Genomic DNA, 26,349 nt, shown 5'->3' with positions numbered 1-26,349 from the left:
GCACACATAGCAGGGAAGAGAGGGAAGCGAATACCCAAAGGATTGAGGATATAGATGGGGCTAACGAACCCCAGGTCCAATTCATAATTCATTCACTGACTACTATGTGCTCAGAGTTCTTGAAGCCTACTATTTTTCTTTCTGTGGGCACCGTCCCTGCTGCTTAAATTCCCTTCTGCTACCTCTCCAGAAGGCTTTCTGTTCTGTGCTGTACTTAGTGGGCACCTACAGCTCTCAGCAGATTGAGCAGGGAGGGGAGCTGCTCTTGCTGGTGAGAATTCAGGATGCCCAGGGAAAGAGCCATGCTGGGGTCCCATGTCCAGGTGGGAAGGCCTGAGCACACCTTGGTTGGCAGGAACATATTAGAGGGAATGGGCCACACGGGACCCCAGCTTTGAGGCCACTTTGAGGAGGTTTTGGGGGATGTGGAGTGAAGCAACTTGGAAGGTGCTGGAGGAGGAGGAGGCTGCTGTGTGGGATGTCATTTAGTCTCTTTACTCTTTACAGTGACACAAAGAGAGTCCTGGCCCCACTTTACAGAGGATCACAGGAGTGCTATGCCTGCCCAAGGTGCCATAGTGCATTCACCTGAAGATCTCAGATGCAAATCCAAGTCTGTCCACCTGAAATAGCTCAGAAGTCCAGAGGCCTGAGATCTACCATTTTTATCACATCTCTCCAAGCCAGCCCTCTGGATGTTTTCCCTGCATGTTAGCGTGGTCCCAAGCTGAATCTCTCAGCTGAACCTCAGCACAGGAAGGGGGAGCATAGCCCCTGAGAAGGATATATGGTTCAGGAAGCTGCTGCCAGCCCCTCCTCCAGGATGGCTGTGCCAAGGGTTGGGCCATCTGGAAGCACCCATGTCAGTGCCCATCCCCTTGCTGGGAAGGAAGGAGGAAGACAGAAGCTCAGGCTTTCCTTACCCCCCAGTCAGCTGCCCTGCATGGCCACTGGGCTCCACAGAAAGGACTGAGCCAGAACAGGGGGCCTGTGGCCAGCATCTTGGAGGGCCTCTGCCCAGGCAAGGTGTGTAGGGATGCACAAGGCCAGTCTTGCATGTGTTGGGTGGGCACTGTGGAAAGGGGTCCGCCATGGTCCACAGGGGTCGTGGCCAGTAACCAGCAGGCTTGGGGTTGGATTTGTGCTTTTATGAACCCGAGTGCCTTAAACTCACTCAGCCCCACACCAGGGCAACATGTGGGGACCTGACAGGCCTCACTAGGGACACAATGAACAGATTCCCATCATCTGGAAAAGTGCACCTCATCCCCCAGCTGTGGTTGTCAGCTCTGCTCACAGGGCTCCCTCCACTCTTGGAAACTTCCAGAGCCTTTCCTCTGGGCTGGCTGCTTTCATTTGGTACTAAAATAATAATAATAAACATAGTTACATGGGGTCCAGCAATAGATCTCTCTCTCTCTTATCTCTCTTTCTCCTCTCTTCCTCCTCTCTCTCTGTAAAATATTTATCTAAAAATATTATTTTATGACATTGGGACATTGCATGAAATACCTTTATTACAAAGACAAATGTCACCTGGAATCAGGGCAGTCTCAGAACAGAAGGCCTCTTGGCCGCAGGAGTTGGGCTCTCAGGACCCATCCTGGGTTGGGGTGGCAGGTGCTGGCAGCTACAGTGGGTGGGGCCACAGGGTTCCCCGCAGGGCCTGGGTGGGCAGCAGTGTCCACGCACTGCATACACCCGTGAGGCCAGATCCACAGCTCTTCCTTGAGGGTGGCAAGGGAACCCGTGGCTGTGGCCTTCTCAGTGAGAACATGTTGTGTTCTGCTTTCCTCTGGAATCTCAGCTCCTGACTACAGGGACCAGGCCAGAGTCTGTGCATATGACGAGTGGGCTCGGCTCCAGGCTAAGCCAGTTTTTGTGCCATTCTGGGCTTTTCCTGTCATACTTTCTTCATAGTGCTAGATTTCCACCTCTGTCATTCTCAGCCAGTTTCATGGTGTTTTTCTCCTTCCTGGTGCTAATGACAACAGTCATAATTGCTATCATCCACTGAATGCCTGCTATGACCCACACACTGTGCCAAGTGCTCCTGGTAGCTGCTTATACTGGCTTTCTATTCTGAACACTGACTCCAGGTCTGTTGAGCACCCTGTGTGGCTGTATGTGGGACCCCCTGGCAGGAGAAGACAGAATGTGGGGCCACTTGAACCTGAAAGGCTCATTGGCTCCAGCGCCCTCATTTTACAAATGGGAAGACTGAGGACCTGAGTGGATGAAGGCCTTGGCAATTGGGCCACAACTCAGGTGTCGGACTAGGCCCCAGCACAGCTACTTGGCCCTGGCCTGGCCCTTTGTCTCTTCCTCCCTGTTTTTCTGGACATTCCATGTGCTTCAGCTTCCATAGGGCTTCTTTGACTAGTGATGCTGAGGACTTGAACTCTGAGCCTTGGGGCCGGTGGTGTGGATTGTGGATGTGACATGCCAGGGCCTCACAGCTCTCCTACTCCAGGTTGGGAGAGGGGACTCAGACAGGCTGATGCAAACAATTCCCATGTAAGAAAATTAAAAGATGGAGAGTTTTTGCAGATGGAAGCTAGTGGGGTAGAATTTGGGGCCAATCATCAGGCAGGTGAGGCTGCGTCTTCTGCAGGGCTCCTTAGCATCAGCACCCCTCCCCAGGGGAGCAGTCCACAGCTCCCTTACACACTCTCTTCTCCCTCCCCCAGCTTTTCTCTCCCCCATCTCTTCAGGCCCCCCAGCTTTTCTCTCTCCCATCTCTTCAGGCAGTTCTCTGCTCTTTGTGACCTAAATGGAGACACAGTGGGGAGAGCCCTCCACCCTCCCAATGGGAGTAGAAGAGATGGTGGGGAGGTGTGAAGTCAGGAGAGCAAAGACCAAGTTCCCTGTCTGCTTTACCTAGGCCTTCCCAGTGTGGTGGCCCTGAGGCTGGCTCAGGAGAAGATGCTTCACCCTGCTGCCAGCCCTGTGGCCGCTTCCAGGCAGCATCCCAGCCCCGTGGCTGGCATCTAAGATCAGCCTAGCTGACAAGCCCAGGTGGAGGTGGTATCAAGGTCTAGCAGTGTTGCCGTGTGTGTAACACCCTGGCTGAGCCCGGAGTCATGGCCCTGGGACCACATGACCTGAGCAGAAATACAGGCAAATAGAGTTAAGTTCCAAAAAAAAAAAAAAGGTGTCTGAGCAGTAGATAGTAAAACCATACATTTTCTAAAACTCCAAATGTTGGACCTGTGCTTTGGAAACTTCTGGAAGGAGACATGGAAAATTACCATTTGCGTGACCTGTGGGGAATAGGTTTGGGAATCCTCATATTATGTGACACTTTTGCTTTTAACTCTTGATCACATGTGAGTATATATTCTACAATGACAACAATTTTAGTTGATAAGTAAAGGAAACCAGGTATATGCGAGCAAGCAAACAAATATGGCCTCGTAAGAAAAACATGGAAATAACAGGATTCTGTACAAACGTAGAGTCCAGTGCTGGGGCTGACAGACCTCTAGAAGTTGTCCTTGCTGGGACTCCCATGTACCTGCCTCCTCCCCTCTCACCAAGCCAGTACCTTTGCGTGCAGCAGTGACAAAGCCCAGTGAGGCTGAGCCTGAAGGTTTGGCTCCCCAGCGCTGACTGTGGATGCACAGCCAGGCTCTGCCTGGTTGGCAAGAGCTGGTTTCTCGGCTGGGTTCTTTCTACATTGCACGCCTCACGAAGCCAGGCTGGTGGAGCTGAGGAGGATCGTGACTGGTGCGGGGGCGGCTGCTCGCCTGCCTTGGAAGCCATTAATCTTGTATCTCCACGGACTCTCATCTGCCTACGCCAGCGGCCCTGGCACTGAATGACTCTGGAAAGGACATGAAAGGGGCCCTGGGCTCCTCTCCATGGTGCACCATGACCCTGGAAAATACCATCTGGCTTTTCTGTGTCTTCTGACACCAATTCCCCAGGTCAGGACACATCAAAGAGGGCTGCACCTGGTGAATTGCTCACTGTTATTCCTTTGGCAGAACCTTGGGATTCAAGGTCACCGTCTGACATGCATCTCCAGGGGGCTGCCTGTGGGGCTTAGAGTCCCTCTGTCCTATGGATGCTTTCAGAGGAGGCTTGTAGAAGGTGAGCCAGGATGCCCTAGAGCCTAACACCCTCTTCACTGCACCCACCAAGCCAGCCCTGTGCCCGCCTTGCAGCGGAACTCTTAACCTCCCCGACTCTGACATTCCTTGTCTGCAGTCTGACCCTTCTCCACAAAATGGCTACATCTAGGTGCCATCCTCGAGCCAAATGGATGGAGTTTGACCTTGGCCCTAGAAATCTCAGCTTTAGTCACAGATCCTTATTTTCTTTACATTAAGAAGACTGTGAGCTGGGTATAGGTGACTCGTGCCTGTAACCTTAGCTATTCAGGAGGCAGAGATCAGGAGGCCATTGTTCAAAGCCAGATGGAGCAAATAGTTCAAAAGACCCTATTCAAAAAATACCCAAGCAAAAAGTGCTGGTGGAGTGGCTCAAGTGGTAGAGAGCCTGCCTAGCAAACATGAGGTCCTGGGTTCAAACTCCAGTACTACCAAAAAAAAAAAAAAAAGAAGAAGAAGGCTGAGGGCCCCAGTACCGCGACATGCACCTGTCATCCCAGCTACTCAGGAGGCATAGGTAGGAGAATGGTGATCCTAGGCCAGCCCTACACAAAAATTTGAGACCTTATTCAAAAAACTAACCCAAGCAAAAAAGGGCTGGACATGGCTCAAGCAGTACAGTGCCCACCTAGCAAGTGTGAGGTCCTGAGTTCAAACCCTAGTACTGCAAAAAGAAAAAAAAATGACTGAGGTTACTGGCTTTAGAGTATTTCCAAACTAGAGTTATCAAGGCAAAAAATGGGACAAAATAACTGGGGGCCAAAGAGAGGGCCCTTGATTTAGTAGATGTTTGGTGCTCAGAAATGGACTGCCACACCAGGCATGGTAGCACAGTCCCAACACTCAGGAGGCTGAGTGAAAGACCACTTGAGCCCAGGAGTTCTAGACCAGCCTGAACAACATAGTGAGACCCCATCTCAAGGAGGAAATAAGAAAGAAAAGAAACAGACTACCTGCTGAGGAATGCACTGCCCTGGGGAGATTGTGGGTGGACAGGGCAGCTATTGGGATATCACAGAGAAGCCACCTCTGTGGGGGTTATGCTTTCACCAAATTACCTCCCCCGACTCTGTTTCATACTGATGGGGAGCACAGAGTGAGCATTCCCAGGTCCCAGGGGACAGCATCTCTCTTTTTTGCTTCTGATCCTTGAAATGTGGTCCCTCTAAGCCAGCTTGTGCATGATGGAAAATTGGTTCAATATCCGTAATAGCCTTTGTCTGAATTTAACTGTGTGCTGGGCACGCGGCAGCATGTTTTCCCTCCTTTCTGATTTTGAATCTCTCGACTATGCTGCAAAGTGGGCTGTGCATTCTCCTCACTGAGCAGGTGGGGGCCCAAAGAGGTGGAGGTGCGTCGTCAAAGGCACAGAACTATAGAAGTCAGAGCAAGGATTTTTACCCAGATACACCTCTGGAATCCACCACACTAGACACATTTGTATGACAGATGGTCCCCTGTGTTCTTCCCTCTCTTCTTTTTATCATTGTTTACTCCATCAGAGTTCAAATGCAGTCAAGAGAGTGGGTGTCTCTGCTTTGCTGCTTATGGTGAGCGGCCGGGTCACCATTTTGCCTGCATCTCTCTAGAGCAGAGAGCAGTGCCAGTTCTCGGCAGGATCTACTGGGTGAGTGGGAGGAAGGTAGGACATCAAAAGAAGGGATCAGAGGAAAGGGCTCTCAGAGGCACCAGTCTAGGCAGAAGGGGGCACAGGCCCAGGGCAAGGGGATTTTGCCCTGGACACAGCATTCCTGTTGGGCAGGAGATAAATGTGTACATGGATTCTTACAACTTCACAAGGCCAGAAGTGCCTGTGTTCATATTAAGATGTTGCAATGAGCCAGGCACTGGTGGCTCATGCCTATAATCCTAGCTACTAGGGAGGCTGAGATCTGGAGGATCAAGGTTCAAGACCAGTCAGGGCAAGTAGTTTGCAAGACCACATCTCCAAAAACTAACCAGAGCAAAATGGACTGGAAGCATGGTTCAAGTGGTAGAGCACCTGCTTTGCAAGCATGAAGCCCTGAGTTCAAACCCCAGGCCCACCGAAAAAAAAAGAAAGCTACAACAGAGGCCCAAAGAGGCTGTGGCTGGCCCAAGGTTGCTTGGCAGTGCACGGTGGAGATGAACTTGAACTTCTCAAGTTTCATTCAAATTGGTCTTTACTGCTCAGTGGAGGGAATGTGGAGAGCAGAAAGGCTACAGCTGCAGAGGGCTAGGAATTGTTTTAATCCTTGTTTTCCAGATGCACACCCTGAAGCCAGAGTGTCTTGTGGAAGTCAGAAAGTTGGGGCCAAGTTCCCAGCAGGTACCTCTGTGTCCTGGCATCAGTCTGCCTCCTTGCAGATGGGCCCAAAGGTCTGGTTCTGGTCACGGTGGCTGGGTGTAAAGGAAGATGATCACACAGTTTGTTGTTTGGCTGGTTTTTTAAATCAGTTTAAAAAGATGCCATGCCTTTCCCAATCCAACAGGAAGTGCCCTTGTGATGGGGTCTGAGGCCTCTCTGTAGCAATGTGACCTTAGACAGGTCACTTCGTCTCTGAGCCTCTGTGTTCTCATCTGCATAATGGGTACAGTAGCAGGGCATCTCATGAGTAAATGGAGGGCAGATGAGATCCAGCACCTGCTGGAGGGATGTTCTTCTTGATGCCGCCTCCTTGTTACATTGCCAGCCTGCTTTATTGTCTTTGGATATGCTCTCTGGTGGCAAGTCCCCTTCCCTTCAGGTAAATTTAATTTTTAATGTAGCCAAGGTCATTCAGAGGCAAGTCTGGGGAATCAGCTGTGTGACAAAGCTGAGCAAAGCAATTTTTGATTACAAAGAAAATGAGGCTTTGACTCTTTCTCAGGTAATCTGGTCCTAAACGTGGTTCCCACAAGGAGCTCCAAAAATGCTGTGACCAAGGACAGCACCACTGGGAACGAGGAAGAGACGTCCAAGGTGACCACATGCAGGAGACCAGCACTCACTGGGTATATAAATATTGGTTGGTCACAATGGGTCTCCTGACTTCACAGTCACACCTGGCTGCTCTCGGCCAGTTGTCCTCACTTCCGTGCAATTCATGGGAACTTGGGCAATTGTGGTAGTCACTGGTCATCCTCCACCCGCTCCATGTAGAATAAGTAATGGCTCAGCAAGATTTGATAACTTTCTCATCTTACAACCAAACCTGCAAATTACCCAGCAGAACCCATGCTGCTTTGGCTTGGAGGGCCAAATGAGACAGAACTTGCAAACGTCTAGCTGGGAACCGAAGGAAGAAGGACACATGCAGCAACTCCTGCTCCATCACTTGTTCCTGAGAAAGCCTGGCAGTGGGAGCCTTAGGCAGGGGGCTTTTCAGTTTTCTTTTCTTTCACTACCATCCCCTGGGGTATTCCTTCTTGGAAACGTCTAGAGAAGCTTTCTGAGAGAGGCAGACATTTAGGAGTTTAGAATAAGAGCATAGCAAGCCCAGAACACAACGGGGGGAGAACTCTGAATAGTGAACAATGATGGCAAATCCGTTCTTCAGACTTGAGATGAGAACCAAAGTTGGGCACAACAATCCAGGAACCCTCCAGCACTCCCTGTGGTCAAAGACTGTTCTTTCATCTGGGATTGCTATTGTCCCCATTCGGGGTGTCTAAGTGGCCTTTCCTTTATGAATCCACGTGTGTCTTCAGTGCCTTTTTCTCTCTATGTTCTTACTTGACAGATAGTCTACTGTGTATTGGTCCCTGAGTTGGTGACAGCGGGACAGAGTAGGTGTGTCATATGAGATTAAAAGACGGGGATCCCCTGACCTAGGACCTAGATGCTGGAAGCCAGGTGTTCTCACACTGGACCTCAGGGCTCTGTAGGAAACCTGGGAATGAAAGCAAAGATCTGGGCCAAGGGTTTGTATTTGGTGTGTCCAAGGGGTAGGCTGCCAGGGATTGTCCTTGGAGGAAGGGGCCTTGCTCATCTATGCTGGTCAGAGAACAGTGATGCTAACTCAGTGATGGATGTCCCATTTGGTTGGCCTGAACACAGTCCTCACGCTCCTTGGATTCCACTCTGGCCTTCTGCAAGGAGTCACCCATGTGGGAAGAAAGAGTTCTATTACATTTATCACGATCACAGCTCAGGTCCAAGGCTGTTGGGCCTAGGACAGTCTGGTATTCACATGGAAGGGCTGAGAGGAGAAAAAGCACTGAAGTCCTGTGTCAAAAGAGGAGGGGAAAGTCAGGCGAGGAGGCCAATACCTGTAATCCCAGGGAGAGATGGGGGAAGAGGGGCATTGTTTCAAGGCTAGCCCAGGCAAAAAAGTTATCAAGACCCCATCTCATACAAAAAATACCTAAAACAAAAAGGGCTAGAGAAGTGGTTCAAGTGGCAGAATGCTTGCCCAGAGGAGTTGTCATGCATGAAAGAGGTACCCTCCTAACCCTCAACTCAAGTGGTAGAGTTCCTGCCTCGCAAGTGTTGAGGCCCTGAGCTCAAATGTTAAAATTAATTTAATCACCTCTGTCAGATGCCCTGTCTTAGGCCTTCCAAATAGATTTCTTTACTGCAAGTTCTGAGAAGTCCAGCAGTAAAGAAACCTATTTGACTTATTCACCCAAATGCTTTCTTTATTGATTTGACCATGGCGCTTTTGGGTGGAAGGAACATGTTATCTGTCAAAATCCCACGGAACTTGCTCTACACACAATCCATGGAGGTCAAAGTGCACCTAAAAGTGAAGGGACTCAGAGAAGTTTCTGTGATCGCTAATTCAATTGTATTTATGGGATGCTTACTCAGGACTGACTCCATGCTGAGACTGGAGATGTGGCTCAAGTGGTAGAGAACCTGCTTTGCAAGTGTAAAGCCCTGAGTTCAAATCCCAGTCCCAACAAAAAAGAAAAAAAAATGTTTTCTTCACTGCCGACTCCATGCTGAGTGCTTGTGCACACCACCTCATTTGATCTTTCCAGCGGCCCATGGAGCTAGGAACAAGTATTTCATTTGACAGATAAACAAGCACGTCGAGAGGTTATGGGACTTTGTAGCAAATGAGAAGTCAGGATTTGGATCCAGGCTTGTGTGGCTGCAGAACAATGGCCCTGATCATGAGCCACCCCATTTCCTATTGTGAAGGAAGGGAAGCCTTGAGGAGCAAAGGGACAGAAACCTTTCCAGGCATGTCACTTAAGTTCATCCATTTATCTGAAAGTCTTTAGCTGATGGAATGCCTTTGGATGGCAGAAGGGAAATGAGGAGATTGGGGAGTGTGGGGAGCAGAATGCTATTAGGGAAGGGAGGCTGTGTGTGGTCCAGAGGGAAAGGCAAAAGGACATGGACACAGTGTGTCCTGAGCCATGGTTGCCTTGCTGGTGATAGACAGAGAACGCTCACATTCACATTTCACATTTCACTTGCTGCATGAGGACCAGGTCACCTCAGAAGTGGTCCCTGAGAGTGGCAGCAGGTGGGTGTGGTAACAGGCAGTAAGACCCAGCTATTGAGAACAGGACCTTTAGTCCAATACTCGATGTTGACAAGTCTGGGAGCTCTCAAATACCCAGTATGCTCTCTGCCTATCTGTAAGTAAATAAGGTCTCCATGCTATTTTTGCATTAGAGCATTCCATGCAGGAAGTTGCATGTGTGTATATGCATGCAAATGTGTGCATGTGTGTGTGCACATGTGTTTGGCTGTCTGTCTTTAGCAGCTGTGCTCACCAGGGAGGAAGCTGGCCTTTTCATCCAGCATATGCACGTGTACACACAGACCACATGTAAACGTATTCCTGTATCATACGGTATTTTTAAACTACCTTACATATGCTCCTTCCTTGTTAATCACCTTCTCTCCACCAGAGTCAAAGTCCCCGAGCTCCCTAAGCAATCGTCGGGTGGTCAGGGACCCCACTGTCCCTGGCAGTACAGTGTGCAGGTATTTAGGATTCTGGTGGAAGAACTAGATAGACTTCAGGTAATCTTTTGGTCAGTGCCCTAGATTTTCATCTTCCTATGAGCTGCTGTCCTTCTGCTGAGCCCTTCCCCCATTTCCTAATCTTTGGTGACCACCAAACTACTCCCCCTTAACATTACTGGTGTGGAATAGCAACCACCTGGGCCCTCCCTGTGATGGAGACGCTGACCCTGCTCCTCTTGGAGTGGGACCTCAGGCTTGTGTGTTCGGCCTTGAAGATCACTCCCTGCTGGCAAGGTCCCTTATTCTGTCCATAAAACCGGTCCTTAGGCTGCATTGCCACTTCTGGCCCCAGCTGCAAAGAGCCTGGATCCTAGGGCACTGGGCTCTGAGCCTGGTCTGGAGCCATTGCCCCTAGCACACGTCCATGTGAGTGCTAGCCAAGGTTACCAAGGTCTTCGCAGATCCAGATCACAGCATTCATACGAAATGCCTTACCGATATCATGTGCCAGGTGTGGTGGTGTACATCTGTAATCCCAGCACTCTGGAGGCTGAGGATCACAAGTTTGAGCTACATAGAGAGAATGTATCTCAAACAAGAAAAAAAAAATCATTGTATTGTAAAATTTATTGATAAAGATCCAAAATTGGCTGGGCACTGGTGGCTTATGCCTGTAGTCCTAGCTACTTGGGATACAGATCAGAAGGACTGTGGTTCAAGGACAGCTGGACAAGTAGTTCTCAAGACCCCATCTCCAAAATAACCAGAGCAAGCTGGATTCTGGCGGCTCACATCTGTAATCCTAACTACTTGGGAGGCTAAGATCGGAAGGATCACAGTTTGAGACCTGCCCAGGCAGATAGTTTGTGAGACCCCATCTCCAAAAACTAACCAGAGCAAAATGGACTGCAAGCATGGTTCAAGTGGTAGAGCACCTGCTTTGCATGCATGATGCACTGAGTTCACACCCTTTTCCACCAAAAAAAAAAAAAAAGATCCAAAATTATTTGGAATCATTGAAATATAAATTTTGACTTTAAAATAGGCTGTGATTGCTTAAAGTCAAGTCAAAAATTCTTACTAAGAAAATCTAACCTACAAGTGATTTTCTGGGGTAATGACATGTTTATAACTACGCCATAAACAAATCAAGTTGACATCATGTGCTTTGTGAACATTTAATGAACTATTTAAAAATTTTTGGATTTTGCATTTTTCCTTTTCATATTTAGAGATCAAAATGTGTGAAGGTTTTCAGAAAAATTCCCAGGCCAGAGGCTCTGTGTCTGTAGGGCTGAGCGCAAAAAACAAACTTGCTTCTGCCCTTCCCAGAGCAGGGAAGGGGCAGGAAAGATCAGTGCAGGGAAAGGGACATTGGAGAATTCTGGGGTCTTTGAGGGACAGCTAAGTGGCTGGTGGAGGTGGGGTCGGGACGGGGTCTGACTGCACCCTGCTGCTTAGTTCATTTAATCCATGGAAAGTCTTTTGAACCTGTTCCTGCTGCCTAGGGTGCCTCCCCTAGTTACGGGGGGGGGGGGGGGGGGGGGGAGGTGGCGCTTGAGCCTCCCTCTCTTCATTCTCCATTCTCGACTCTTCTCAATGAGCACATCCACTAAAACGACACGCAGCCCTTCTCTGAACATATTGCACCTATACCTCCCTAACCTTTGGTGATGAGTCCCTTGTCATAGCCTCGGTCAGGAAGGTCAAGTTAATGCCCCAGGCCATGCAGGTAGTAAGTGGCAGCCTAGTGTAATAGTGGTTACCTTTGCCCGGGGCTGTCCAGGGGACCAAGATGAAAGGTCATTCCAGCTCCTGGATCACTTATTGGACCCTATAGGTTCAGTGCAAGGGACCTGAATGGGGAGGAATTGGGATGGAGGTTCGGTTTGAAGGAGGGAGAGAAGTTGGAGCTGCTGTCCCTGGAGCAGGGATGACATTGGTCTGTAGTGAACACTCAGCTGTGCCCCCGCCCCATCTGAGAGGAAGGACACCACCCTGGCGACAGGCTTCCTCCTTAATACAGTGTGTGCATTTTATCTCTGCAGACTTCTCTCCAAGACTTGGTTTACAGACTGCAGTTCAATACCATTAGTGTATATCTGCAGAGGGCCCTTTGTAAAATTGATTAGAAAGTGGGCTTTGGCAAGGGGGGCGGGGCGGGCGGACCTAATCAGATTTGAGCGTGAGATGCTATCTAATTCCTCGCATCTAGCAACTAGCTTGGGAACCTCCCTGGGAGCCAAGGCCCCCCTAATTTGGTTTGCGAATACATTAGCCAAACAAGCTGAAGGGGCTTCTTTAGGGAGAGGATTTTGGGGGTTGGAGAGGGAGGTGCAGTGAGGGCTGGGCACCTGGAAAAGAGAAGCATTTCTGCACAGGTCCTGTGTGGAAATTGCACTGAGACTGCATTTGTATGTGCTGTGTGTATTTCTGATGGTTGGACCTCATCCAGGAGAATGAAGCTTGCAAGAGGACTTGTTATCATATTGCTGAAGAAAAGTAACACATTCACGTGCATAATAATAAGAAAAATCCAATCCTACAAGAGTACATACAATACGGACGGATATATTATTTTTTCCTACCTGTCCTGGGTCCCTACACAATCTCCCTAGGGTAACCACTGTCCTGGGTCCCTACACAACCTCCCCAGGGTAACCACTGTCTCCAAGTTTTCTGTGACTCTTGTCATCTTGTCACAGGTTTTCCACGTGCACGAGGGCACAGCTGTGATCATCTCTCCAAGAAACCTGCAGAGGAGTCTGGGTGTCCCCATCTTACAGATGGAGAAGTAGAGGCTCAGGGTATCTGGGTGCCAATTGCTGAGTGGCAGGGCCAGGAACCAAATTCTGAATGGTCTGGATTCCTGTGAAATCATGTGCCCTTCCCAGCTCAGCAGAAAGCACTTTGCTCTCACTTGTCCAACTAGTCCTACCCATCCATTGTTGTTGTGTGCACTTATGCCCAAGCTCCCGTGTCAGGGTGGAAACTTGAGAGGGCTTCTTTCAAGTGGCCACCCTTTATGTGAGTGAGGGACAAAGGAGGTGAGTGACTCTTGCCTGCTTTATGTGGGTTCTGCTTCCCTTCCTACCAGGCACTATTTGTGTTATGGGGACAGAGGTAGGTAGCTGTGGGGAGGGTTGGGATTTGTGCAGGTGGCAGTGTCTGCTGGAAGGGGAGTGTGACATCAGAACCTGGGGGCCAGTTTCACTACAGATAATAATAGGCCAACCGATAAAGTTCTTGAGAGGTCTACATGGTATGACAGCCCGGGACCCAGCTCAAGGCAAACGCTCAATAAGTATTAGTATTGTTAGCTAGATAGCTTTAATACATTACCCATCCACTCTGTGCAAGGTTGCCTCAACAGAAGATAAGAATAGGATTGTTTCGAGGTGCTGGTACCTCACATTGTGATCCTAGCTACTCAGAAGGCAGAGATCAGGAGGATTGAGGCTCAAAGCCAGCCTGGGCAAATAGTTCACGAGACCCTATCTCGAAAAAACCTATATAAAAAAGGGCTGGTGGAGTGGCTCAAGGTGTAGGCCCTGAGTTCAAATCCCAGCATGGAGCTGAGCACTGGTGGCTCACACCGTAATCCTAGCTACTCAGGAGGCAGAGGTCAGGAGGATCATGGTTTGAAATCAACCGGGGGAAATAGTTCACAAGACCCTATCTTGAAAAAACCCATCACAAGAAAAAAGGGCTGGTGGAGTGGCTCAAGGTGAAGGCCCTGAGTTCAAGTCCCAGAACTGCAAAAAAAGCACTGCAAAAAAGTTAAAAAAAGAACAGGATTGTTAAAATGGTGAAACTGAAGATCATTGGGTTAAGCAAAATAAGTTACACTCATGTTTTCTCTCATATGTGAAATCCAGATTTAAAAAAACAAGGACAAAAAAGTACAGGCACTATTTGGGAAGAGTGAAGAGACCAACGGGAGAGGGGAGAGGAGAACAAGAGAGAGGGGCGGTTACTATGATCAAAGTACATTACATACATGGATGAAAATCATAACGAAGCCCATTACTTTGTACAATTACTATATGCTAGTAAAAAAGAAAAACTAGAACTGTTCTACATTATTACATTATTATTCGCTAGCTAATGTTTTAAATAAGCATAATCTGTGCCAGGCCTCAGTGGCTCGTGCTTGTAGCCCAGGCAAATAGTTTACGAAACCCTGTCACAAAAAACCCTACACAGAAAAAAAGGGCTGGTGGAGTGGCTCAAGGTGTAGGGCCTGTGTTCAAGCCCCAGTACTGCAAAAAAAAAAAAAGCATACTCCGTGTACATAATAGAACAACATTGTTTTAAATTCAGTTAGCATAGTGCCAAGGTATAGAAGGGACGCTCAGTAAATATGATCCCCATTTGTGTTCCCCTCCCCTTACGAGCTTCGTTTTCCTTTATCCTTATTCTGATTTTTGTTGTTGTTTATGGTGGAACTGGGGTTTGAACTCAGGGCTTCACACTTGCAAAGCAGGCACTTAAGCCATACTTCCAGTCCATTTTACTCTAGATATTTTGGAGGTGGGGTCTCCAGGACTGTTTGCCCAGGGTGGCCTTAGATCATCCTCTGGATCTCAGCCTCGCACATAGCTAGGATTACAGGAATGAGCCCCTGGTGCCTGGCCTCATTCTGGATCTAATTTCTGTAAAGTGAACCTATTTTCATTTCCTCTCAGCATATGTACTGAGCACCTGCTGTTTACTGGCATCGGCTGTGCGCTAGGAACACAAGGATGAATAGGCCAAAGACCTCCCTGGAAGGGTTTATGAGAACAGGAACTGGCTGTGAATGGGGATCCACTGCAGTCCAGGCGGTTGGGTTTGGGGAATGGAAGTGCCAGTGGGTCATAGGCTTCTTGGCTTTGTGTTCTCCTGAACCTCAGTTTTCCCTTCTGAATAGTGGATCTGTTTGCCTTTCTTGTTCCTTGGTATTTGAAAGATTAGAACAACCCAGCTGGTGTGGTTAGGCTGATCCTCTTTCTTCTTCCCACTCATCACCATATTCTTCCTGTACCCACCCTACCCTCTCCCCGGCAAGCCTGGGCACTCCCTCTCTCTGTTTCTCTGTCCAGTACTGATGATTGAATCCAGGGCCTCTTGTGTACACACACACTAGGCAGGTGTGTGTCCCCCCATCCTGCTACATATGACACCCCCTGGCAATCCCATCACTCTTCTCCCTAAGGCTACATCTTTTTTTTTGGCGGCACTGGGGTTTGAACTCAGTGCCTTACACTTGCTAGGCAGGCACTCTTACTACTTGAGCCACTCTGGAAGGCTACACCTTTTTATCAAACCTTTCTGCACTCAACAAAGAAGATTTTGTAGGGACCAGACTATCTCAGCCCCAGACTGAACTGTAAAATCTGGAATTACAAAACAGCTGGATTATGGGGTGATTATTAGCTTTGCTGAAGGATTTTTCATTTATGCAAGGATTAACTGCTGGGTTCCTTTAACTAACTAGCTATGATAATGCGTCTGTAGTTTGCATTGCAAAGAAAGCAAGCCTGGGCCAAGGGAAAAAGGTGGGATGGGTCCTTGCCTGACTGACACCTGCTTGTCCTTCATGACATAGGCTGGACTCTGCCTCCTCCAGGAAGCCTTCCCTGACCCATGTTCCCTAAGGAGGGTTACACACCCCTTCTCTGTGGATGTGCCTGGTGTGTGACTCTGTCCTGGTGCCTTAGGACACTACTGTCAGTGACTCTATTGTCATTGGTCACATATTTCCACCTGCATGTGCTTCTGAGTTTAGGTACAGGGTCTGTTGTGTTTAACTCAATAAATGTGGGTACATGAAATTAAATAAATAATAAACAGTAGCTACTGTTTGTTGGAGGTAAGAGCATTTCATCCAAGAGCTCATGGAGCACCCCATCCTGCCCTGCACCCCAGCAAACACACAAAATGTCTTTGAGAGCAAAACCCTGGAACTGGAACACACAAGTCCAGATAAATCCAGCTCTATCTCAGTCATGAGACCTTTAACAAATGCCCCTGAGTTTTCCTACCTATAAAACCAAGCTGTCACAGTTCTCAGCTCGAAGTCGCTGTGAAGATGAAGTGAGGTAATACCAGTATGGCTGTTAGCACCCAGTCTGCACGAAGTTCGTGTGGGCTCTATGACTAGCCTGTGGGTCCACCCGAGGTCCTTGGGCTCCCCAGCATCCTCAGGCTGCTGAATTTGCTGTCTCCTCCTCACTTGCTGCAGTGAACTCCCTCACTTGCCCAACACCCCACCCAGTCAGCACAGGAATAATCCAATTTTAGTTGTTATTAGTCATTACTTTCTGCTGTTTTTATTTGTTCTCCTCCCCCAGCATTCTAGATTTAATTGAGCTGATTGATTGATCATGGGAAGGCGTGTGGTGTGACTTCTCTCCTCCCTGGCCTGTCCCTCCTGTTCCACACAGGGCTCAGCCATCCCCAGGAAGGATGGGAGGTGCAGGGCTGGCTTGGTGCCTTGGGAGAGTCTTTTGCTCTCTCAGAACCTCATCTGTGAAGTGAGGCTGAACTCAATGAACCTCACATTCTGACCTCTCAACATCTGCCCTGGGGTTTGTGAATCACTCATCTAATCACATCACATCACAGCCTACCCTCAAGCCTGGCCAGGTGTGGTAGGGACCTAGGTGTGAGCCAGGCAAGAGCCATGGCTTCCAGGAGCCAGTGAGGGAGGCTGGCTCTGTGACTGAGTACACTGTAAGCGCAGTGGAGTTCCAATTCAGGAAAGCTGGGACGGAGGACTTTGGGTCCAGCCCAAAACAACCTTGAACTAGAGATGGATGTGGTAGTACACACCTGCAATCCAGTGCCCAGGAGGCTGAGGCCAGAGGATGGAGAGTTCTAGGCCAGTCCAGGCTATATAGGAAGGAGTTCAAGGTCTGCCTGGGCTACAGGAGGTAACCTTTTTGGAGGTCAGCTCTACGTCAAGTACTGTGCCAAGTACTTTCTTCTTATTTTCTCTTTAATCGCACATCACTCTGAGTAAAGGGATGTGATATCAGTTTTATAGATGAAATGCCGGAAGCTCAGAGAGGCTGAGTGTCTTCCCTACAGTCACACAGCAGGGGAGTAGGAGGAGGAGACTTTGAGTTGGTTCCTGAAGGATGTCAAAGTTTGTACTCTTTACACAGTGTCATACTGCAATATTGAGTAACTAGAGAAAGATTAAAAACACTCTGCTAATTTCTCAAAATCACTTCTGTTTCCATTTTTCTACAGTGCCTCTTGTCCATGTCACAATCAGAGTGATGTCCTATTCTCTGTGTTCCACTCACAGCAGTCCTCCCCCCGCCCACCCTGCCTCTGGACTTTGTTCATTGGTTCATGCATTTATTGAGAATCTGCAATGCGTCTTGGCTCTGAGGCAAAACAATCAGTTAAAAGTCCCTACCTGCTGGGCACCTGTGGCTCATGCCTGTAATGCTAGCTAGTCAGGTGGCAGAGATCAGGAGGATCGCTGTTCGAAGCCAGCCTGGCCAAATAGTTTGCAAGACCCTATCTCGAAAAACCCATCACAAAAAAGGACTGCTGGAGTGGCTCAAGGTGAAGGCCCTGAGTTCAAGCCCTAGCACAAAAAAAAAAAAAGAAAAAACCTTATCTTCCTGAATCTTACTATGGGTGGACAGATCATAAACAGATAGGTAGTGAATGTCACATTTTCTTTTGTTCCTTTTCTTTTTTAGCAGCACTGAAGTTTGAACTTGGGGCCTCACCCTTGCTAGGCAGGTGCTCTTACTGCTTGAGCCACTCTGCCAGGCCTTTTTTGTATAGGGTTTTTTCAAGATAGGGTCTCGAGAACTGGGACTGGCTTCGAATTGAGATCCTCCTGATCTCTGCCTCCTGAGTAGCTAGGATTACAGGTGTGAGCCACGGACGCCCAGCAGATTTCTTTCTTTTCTTTTCTTTTTTTTTTTTTTGAGACAAGATCTTGATATGTACCTCAGACTGGTCTCAAACTCTCCATCCTCCTGCCTCAATCTCCTGAGTGCTGGGATGACAGGGCTGTGCCATCACATCCCAGCCTAGAATACCAGGTTCTAACAATGGCTGTGAAGAAAGGATAGCAAGGGCCATTGCAGAAAAGTGGTCAGGAACATCTCAGCGGAGACCTTACTGGAGTGAGGGAGCCAGCCATGTGGGTGTCTGGGGTCTGGGGCAGACAATAGCAGTGCCTAAATCCACACAGTCTTTGGTACACTTGGGGAAGAGTGAGGGAGCTGATGCTGGAAAGGTGGCCAGGATGGTCCTGGGGGCTTTGCAGACCATAGGAGGACTAGATTCTGTCCCCTGCACGGTTCTCCATTGTCCTCTAATTCTCCTCACTTCAGCAGTTCTACAAGGCGACCAGGTGGATGTGGCATACGTACAAGGAGGTTGTTTCCAGCAGCGTGTGTGTGGTAGTGGACACTACCAGGTTCACTTCAAGCAAGTGGCTTTTGGCATCTAGTAAATTCTCTTAAGCTAGCTCTGTAGATGTGGGACCACTGGTTCAAAATGTTGGATCGTCTTCATGACTCTGAAGCCATGATGGTAAGGCCAGCAGTTGTGACTTCTGGTGAGGCGTGCAGAAGGCACTGCAGGCAATGGACCTGCAAGTGCTCGGGGGTAGAGACAAGGATAAGCCAGCCACAGCCAGGCCCACAGCATCACGGGAGGGGGCAGTGGTCAGGGTGCAGACCATGGTCAAGTGGGCTCCTTCCCCTTCCCTTCCCCTAAGAGGCACAATCGGGTGGGGCCATCACATATTTTTCCAGTTAAAAAAATGTTTAATTTGGTCTTTACCATTTTTTGTGTTTTTAATTGGCATGTAATTGTCCATACTTATGGGGTCCGATGTGATAATTTCGTGCGTGTGCACCATGTGGGGTGATCACTCCAGAGTATCTAGCATTTCCTTTTCCTTATACATCAGTTATTTCTTTGTGTTAAGAGACCTTAACCTTCTCTCTCTTGTTTTTTATAAAATACGTAAGTTGTTGAGAATAATAGTAATCTGACTGTGCTGAAAGAACTAAACTTTATTCCTCCCTTCCGACTGAATTTCGGTCCCCACCATCCAATCTTTATCCACCCCCTTCCTAACCTCCAGCGACTACCATTTTACCTTCAATGAAGTCAACATTTTAGCTTCCATATACGAATGGGAATATGTGGTATTTGTATTTCTTTCCTGTTTTGGGGGGGGGTTGTACTGGGATTTGAACTCAGTGCCTCACACCTGATAGGCAGACGCTATACCACTTAAGCCACTTCGCCAACCCTCTTTGTGTTGGACATTTTTGAGATAGGATCTCACGAACTATTTCCCTGGGGCTGGCTTCCAACCAGGATCCTCCTGAGCTCTGCCTCCTGGGTAGCAAAGATTACTGGCATATGTTACCAGCCGGCATTTGTCTTTCTGTATCTGGCTTATTTGACTTAACATAATATCCTCCGGTTCCATCCACATTTGCCACAAATGAAAGAATTTCATTTGTTGTGGCCCAATACTATTCTGTTGTGTAGATGTACCATATTTTCTTTACCTAGTCATCCACTGATGGACATCTTCGTTGAGTCTGTATCTTAGCTATTGTGAATGGTACAATTCACATGGGTGTGGGGGTATTGCTTTGACACTCTAATTTCATTTTCTTTGGATGTATACTCACTAGTGGTATAGCTGAATCATTTGGTGGTTTTGTTTTAGTTTTCTTTTGTTTTTGTTGTTGGGGTTTTTGTGGGGGAGGGGAGGCGGTACTGGAGTTTGAACTCAGGGTCTCCCACTTGCTAGACAGGTGCTCTGCTGCTTGAGCCACTCCTTCACCCTTCTGCGTGCTGTGCTGGATATTTTCGAGATAGGGTCTTGCCAACTATTTGCCCAGGCTGGCTTTAAATAGCAGCTACTCTGCTCCTGAGTAGCTAGGATTATAGGCGTGAGCCACCAGTGCCTGGCTCTTTCCTTTAACTTTTTTTTATGTCAGTTGGGTAATGCGTTGACATTGTAACAGTTTTAAGGAAGACACATGTCCTACAAAGGCATGAATGCCCAGTCATCACTCTTATGAACCAGAAAAGGCTCCCCCTTCTTCCTATTCTTTCTAGCCCTTGTTAATTTTTGTCTATTTGATGATAGCCATTTGAACTGGGGTGACATGATATCTCATTATGATTTTGATTTGCTTTTCTCTGATCACTAGTGATGTTGAGCAATTTTTCATACACTCCTTGGCCATTTTTATACTGTATCTTCTTTTGAGAAATGTCTATTCAGATAATTTGCCCATTTTTAATTGGAGAGTTTGGGGTTTTTGTTTTTCTTTTTTTTTTTTTTTGCTGTTGAATTTGAGTTATGTTTAAAATTTCTTTAAAAAAAACCTACTTATTGGAAAAAGGTTTTTGCTGCACAGAACTGTGGAGACAGTGCAGAGTTCTCATACTCCCCACCTCTGTGCTTCTCTTCTGCTAACCTCTTACATTACTGTGGCAGATTTGTCACAGCTAAGAAATGGATCTTGCTACATTCCTATGAACTAAACCCTCCACTCAGATTTCATTCGTTTTTTTGCTAATGTCCTTTCTTCCAGATTTGATCCAGAGTTCCACAGTGCATTTTGTTGTCATGTTCTTTTAGTCTCCTCTGGTCTGTGACACTTTCTCAGGTTTTCCTTAAGTTATTGTGCCCTTGACAAATTTCAGGCATGCAGACCAGATATTTTGCTCTTCCGTTTTTCAACATTCTGTTTCTGTTTGGAATCCTGATGTTGAAAGGCTGTGACATGTTAAGGTCAAGCTTAGAACTCAGAAACTGGGTTCAAATCCTGACTCTGCCTGCAACCCATTAAGCTGTATGACCGAGGAAACCTTTGAGCCTCAGCTCCTTCACCATTCAGTGTAGACCTGGTGAGGGCCAGCTGGGAGGGACACACAAAATGGTTCCTAAACTTGGGCTCCTTGGGTTTCATTTGCAGGTGGGAACCCGGAGCACCCCATTATCCGGAAGATGCTTGCCTCCTTTCCCAGGAGCCAGGGTTGGGAAATGCCAAAGGGAGGATGTGACAACTTTGCATGAGGCTGACACCCTGCAAAGCTTTTGAAGTTGGTATCCTAATTCAATCCTCACATAACTCCATGACACAGTAAAATGGGATAGCCCTGTTTTACAGATGAAAAACTGGGGCTCAGAGAAGATGGAGAACCCACTGAAGACCACTGGGAAGTAAGGGGCAGACCTAGGACTTGAACCTGGCATGAGGAGCCATGCTTCTGCCAGTGGGTAGTTGGGCAGGCAGCTCTGGGGACATGGTGGGCAGGGAAGTCGTGCTTCTGCCCCCGGCTCCTGGGGAGGAGAGGTCTGTTGTGTGGGGTTTGGCTGGGAAGGCACGTGGGGCAGGAGACCAGTTATGAATTTCCGTGTCATACAGATCTCAGGCCATTGCATTCAGCCAGTGTTTCATTATGTAATGTGGATTTATTTTCTTTAGGTGATTTCATTCACAAGGGTTAACCCTTGTGTCACTTCTGAAATCAGCATAAGCCAATGAGCACAGAGCTGCCTGGCATCCAGCTTCCCAGGTCAGTCTCAGGACCAGAGGCACAGCTTTCCTGCAGAAGGGTCGTGCATCTCCCCTCGGGCCCCTCCAGCAGATGGCTAGGGCTGGCTGGCTCCCTTTCCAGGAAGGGAAGTAGAAGGACACATCAGACAGGGTGAGTGACTATGTCAAGGACACACAGCCTTGGAGCTGGAGCAAAGCCAGAACTGTGTCTAGTTTCTTTCTACCAGGCATACAAGAGCACAGGAGACAACTCATGCTGTCTATTATATTGTTAAGCCTGAAATGAAAATTACAAAATTAATTCCACCCTGAGTGGGGAGGCTACAGTTCTAACTGTGTGAACTAACCGTTCTTGTCCTGAATGGAGGCTGTGTATGTGTGCTGTGTGTGTGTGTATGTGAGTGACAGACAGAGAGAGAAGCATGTGAGGTTAATGCACCACGAAGGCAAAGAACAAAAACATTTTATCACGCAGGCCACAGAGCCAAAACTTGACCTCAGTTTAACCAGCACACTGGTCGGAGGAGTGGGCTCCCGGGGCCCTGTGGTGGTCAGGCCCTCTGTGTCTTTGATTTGGGGAGTTCCCATTGGACCCCACTTTGAACTCTAAATTCAAGGCTTACAGACTACCCCCACCCTCATCACTACTGCAGCCCAGGCCATTCTCTGACTCTCAATGACAGCTCTTCTGCCTGTCCTCTGTTACTGAGGTAAGCCAAGGTGCTGAACCCTTTCAGTGGCCGGGTTCTCACTAAGCAACAGCAATAGCCCTCACTCAACCCTGGCCCTGAACACTGGTGACCATACTTGGGGTGGTGCAGCAAGGAGTTTGCCCTGGCCTCCCTTCCTGGCTTCCTGGCTGTCCTCAACCATGCCCTCCAACTACCCTGGACTCACCAGCAAAACAGAGGCCTGTTTTCCTCATCCACCTTTCAATAAAGGCCAGCCTGGCCAGTAAAGGGGAGAGGGAAGGGGGATTCTCTGGAGATGCCTGGGCCCAAGATGCTGCACCCAGGATGCTGCACCCAAGAGGGGCTGGGAGTTCAAGTCTCTATCTTTCAACATACCAAAGAAGTTTTGTGTCCTCATGACCCAATACCTGTGTGCCTCTATTGAACTCATTCCTGTCTGTAAAACGGAGTGATAAGGTCATTAGGTAGGCTCAGATGTGTAGAACCCTTTGCAGTTGGTGCTCACAGAAGCAGGAAGTTTGGCTCTCTCTCTCTCTTTCTCTCTCTCTCTCTGTCCTGGAACAGCATCCCAGCCTTCTTCTTTTCCAAAGAACTTCTGGTCTGTTTTCTCACTGTTTCCTCACAACAACCCTGTGCAGTGGGTGTGTCCTGGGATTCAGATTCCTGGTGCAGTAGCTGAGGTGCAATGAAGTGTAATGACATCCCCAAGGTTGACAAGCAACAAGCCAGCCACTAAGGCCTGGAGGACACTGATTATCCTAGACTCAGGGTGCAGGAGGCCACTGGTAGCTCACGTGGGAAGTGGGTCTTCCCCCTTCTCCTGTGGAGTTTTCTTCCCACTGCCATTTTTACAAGTTTTTCCACTCCTGAATACTGGGTGGTGCTGCTGCTCCTGCCAGCTACTGTGTTTGTTTACAGCTCACGTGGGAGGTGGGTCTTAGCCTAGGAGTAGTTCTGTCTGATACACCTGCAGCCTGGGGCCCTTCTCTGCGGGCCTGACTCACTGAAGAAGGCAGCCTGGTCTAGGGTCCTCCCTACACACCTGCCCCTCTGGCCTCACATCCTGCCTTACCCCTCCTCAGGGAGAAGTGCCACCACGATACTGGCAGAGGGTGGCTCCAGTCTCCAAACAGTGGCAAGGCTATTGCCACACCAGCAGCATCCTGCTGGGATGGGGGTGCCTAGAGTGAACTGGAATTGAAATGCAAAATAGGTTGTTTATTTATCTGATCAATAGTGAAGCTGCCCTATCTGGGCATCCAGTCAATGTGATAAGTGACAGCATTGCCCAGGGTGGCCCTGGCCACAACAGCCCCCTTCCCACAATGGCCCAAATTACCAGGACCAAAGAGCCTGGGGGTGGCCCACTTCTGCTTTCCCTGTCAGAAGGCTGAGCACGTGCGTCCCTTCCTCTTTTGCTTCTCATACCCGGTTAACAGATGACTGAGATCCATGTTTGTCAGGAACCAGGGACAGCCCAACTGAGACTCACAGGACCTATACCCAAGAGAGCCAAGAGAGATAGTAACAGCTGTTTACTGAGCACTGACCTTGTGTAGGTTGTGTCATTTAATCCAGAAAAATTCCATGAGTTGAGGATTAGCTTACCATTTAACACATGAGGAAACTGAGACATGGAGAGGGGATGTGACAGATTCTATAGCCATAAGTGCCAAGGCCAGGATTCAGACCCAGCTGATCCAGCCCAGAGCCCACCTGCCTGTGGCCCTGTGGGTCCTTGTCTCAAGTGGGTGGCTGGGGATGGGGGAAGGGAGACACAAGGGACAGACACAATGCCATTTTGACTTACCCCAGGGGCCCTAGCTCTGAAGTCAGGCAGCCCTTTTCTAAGGCCTCACCCCACAGGTTTTCACAAGTCACATTGATGTTTGAGTTAAAATAACATCTTTAAACATCGTGAAGCCAAATGTATCCATAATGTGCTCGTAGACTCTAGACTAGGTTACTTGCCACTGCATGGCATGGCTTCAGGTACTTTAAAGAGAAAAAACAAATAAGAAAAATCCATGCATCCTTGTAAAACATTTAAAGGAGGATTATGGGAATTCTAGCAGAACTGATGGGAACTAGTCACAGGGACCTCATCTCTATGGGTTTTGTCCCGGTGCACCGACTGTCTCCCTTTTTTGGACGCCGGTCCTGCCCTGTGCTCAGGTCTGTAGATTACATCCTGAGAAGACCTTGGGGACTGTATGACATTGGTTTGACCCATTCAACTCTCAGACTTCTCACTCATTTCTCCACTCAACAAATACTGAGCACCTACTGTGTGCTTGCTGGTGTTCTAGACACTGGAGTAGAGCAGAAGGGAAATCAGACCCAGCTCCTCATGGATGCTAGGCTAAGCCCTGAGGTGGGGTGGGATTGCTGAGGTCAGCAAACAGCTGGGGTAGGCTGGGTGGGGCTCAGAGGCAGAACTTGTGCTTAGCTTGCACAGACTCTGGCTTCCATCCTCGTCACAGGCAGAAGGAAAGAGTGGGCCAGCCACGCTGGTGGCACATGTCTGTAATCCTAGCTACTCAGGAGGCAGAGACCATGAGGATTGCAGTTCGAAGCCAGCCCCAGCAAACAGTTCCAGAAACCCTATCTCAAAAATACCCAACACAAAAAATATGGTTGGCAGAGTGGCTCAAGTAGTAGAGTGCTTGCCTAGAAAACCTGAGGCCCTGAGTTCAAAGCACAATACTGCCAAAAAAAACAAAAACAAAAAAACTGAGCCAAGCGGTCAGGAGCCTGGGATGGCGTGGCCATGGGCCAGAAGACAGCGTGATGGGGTGGGGGGTGGGGCCTGATTCTGTAGGGCTCTGAGCCAGGTAAGACTCCTGCTTTCTGGGATTTTGATTTTGATGGGAAGCCCCTGGATGTTTGGAGCAGAGGAGTGCTGTAACTTAGTCCCTTTGGGAATACATATATGGAGGCTTAGATGCAATGCTGACACAAGAGTCAGAAGCATTGGGCTAGGGGAGTGACTCAAGCATTCTGAGCAAGTGAACTCAGTGAGGCCCTAAGTTCAAATCCCAGTGCCACCAAAAAAAAAAAAAAAGTCATAATTGTGATCAATGATGTAAACCAAGCGTCTTAGATGCTGATTCCATCCAGGTCACATAAACAGAAGTATAGTGCCTATGAGGGAGGGTGTCAGTGCTGCTCTGGTCTGGGCTGCTCAGAGCTCACCTAGAAAGCTATGCCCAGTTCTGATGCTACTGTTTATGAGAGAAGACACAGCAGATGGGTTCTTCTCAGAGGTCCTGAGGATGTGGACCCTTGTCAGGAAGCAGGAAGTCGCTTTCAGACATCTAGAAGCTGTGCTGTGAAAAGTGTTAGACTTCTGTAGGCTCGGCAGGGTGGAGTTATAAACTATAAGTTCACAAGAAGAAATGTTTTGGCTTGTCATAAAGCACTTTTTATTTTTTAAGCTTTTATTTATTTATTTATTTATTCATTGGTGGGACTTGGGACTTCCCACTTGCAAAGCAGGTGCTTTACCACTTGAGCCACGCCGCTAGTCCATTTTGCTCTGGTTATTTTGGAGATGGGGTCTTGAGAACTGTTTGCCTGGGCTGGCCTTGATCCTCCCGATCTCAGTCTCCTAAGTAGCTAGGAGTATAGGCGTGAGCTGCCGGCACCCTGTTTATTTCATTTTTTCTCTTTTTTTAGTGGTTTTTGGAATTCTTTTTGTTTCTTTTTAAAATTTTTTTATTATTGCTGTACTGAGGGTACATTGTGACATTTACAAAATTTCTTACAGTATATCATAATTGAATTCATCTCCTCTACCATTCTCCTTCATCCTCCCTCTACCCTGGTTCTGGGGATTGAACCCAGGACCTTGTGTGTGCTAGGGAAGAACTCTACCACTAGCTACCTACCCAGCCCATAAAGCACTTCTAAAAAATAATCAAAACCAGGCGAGGACTGCAAGTTTGAGGTCAGCCTGGAGCCACATGTCGCATTCGAAGTCAGCTCTGGCCAAGTAGTGAGGCCATGCCTCAAAAGCTGGGGGAGAAAGGGGATGCTGGGATGTGATAGTGGTGGAGTGCTTGCCTAGCATGCTCAGGGCCCTGGATTCGATTCCCAGC

The 26,349-nt window shown here is 48.4% G+C and overlaps 1 protein-coding gene and 1 non-coding gene across 2 annotated transcripts in view; one reads left to right on the top strand and one right to left on the bottom strand.

Moving 5' to 3' along the window:
* Esrrb (estrogen related receptor beta) overlaps positions 1–26,349 on the top strand; it is a 100,625-nt gene that overhangs the window by 13,953 nt on the left and 60,323 nt on the right. The window lies entirely within an intron of this gene.
* Positions 19,980–20,082, bottom strand: LOC141421833 (small nucleolar RNA U13). Its single transcript, XR_012446523.1, has one exon. It is a non-coding gene; the product is annotated as a small nucleolar RNA U13 (small nucleolar RNA).

The sequence above is a fragment of the Castor canadensis genome, chromosome 3 (assembly GCF_047511655.1).
Source record: "Castor canadensis chromosome 3, mCasCan1.hap1v2, whole genome shotgun sequence".
Taxonomy (NCBI): Eukaryota; Metazoa; Chordata; class Mammalia; order Rodentia; family Castoridae; genus Castor; species Castor canadensis.
Note: the sequence above shows the minus strand (reverse complement) of the source record. Positions and strands in the feature narration are given on the sequence as shown.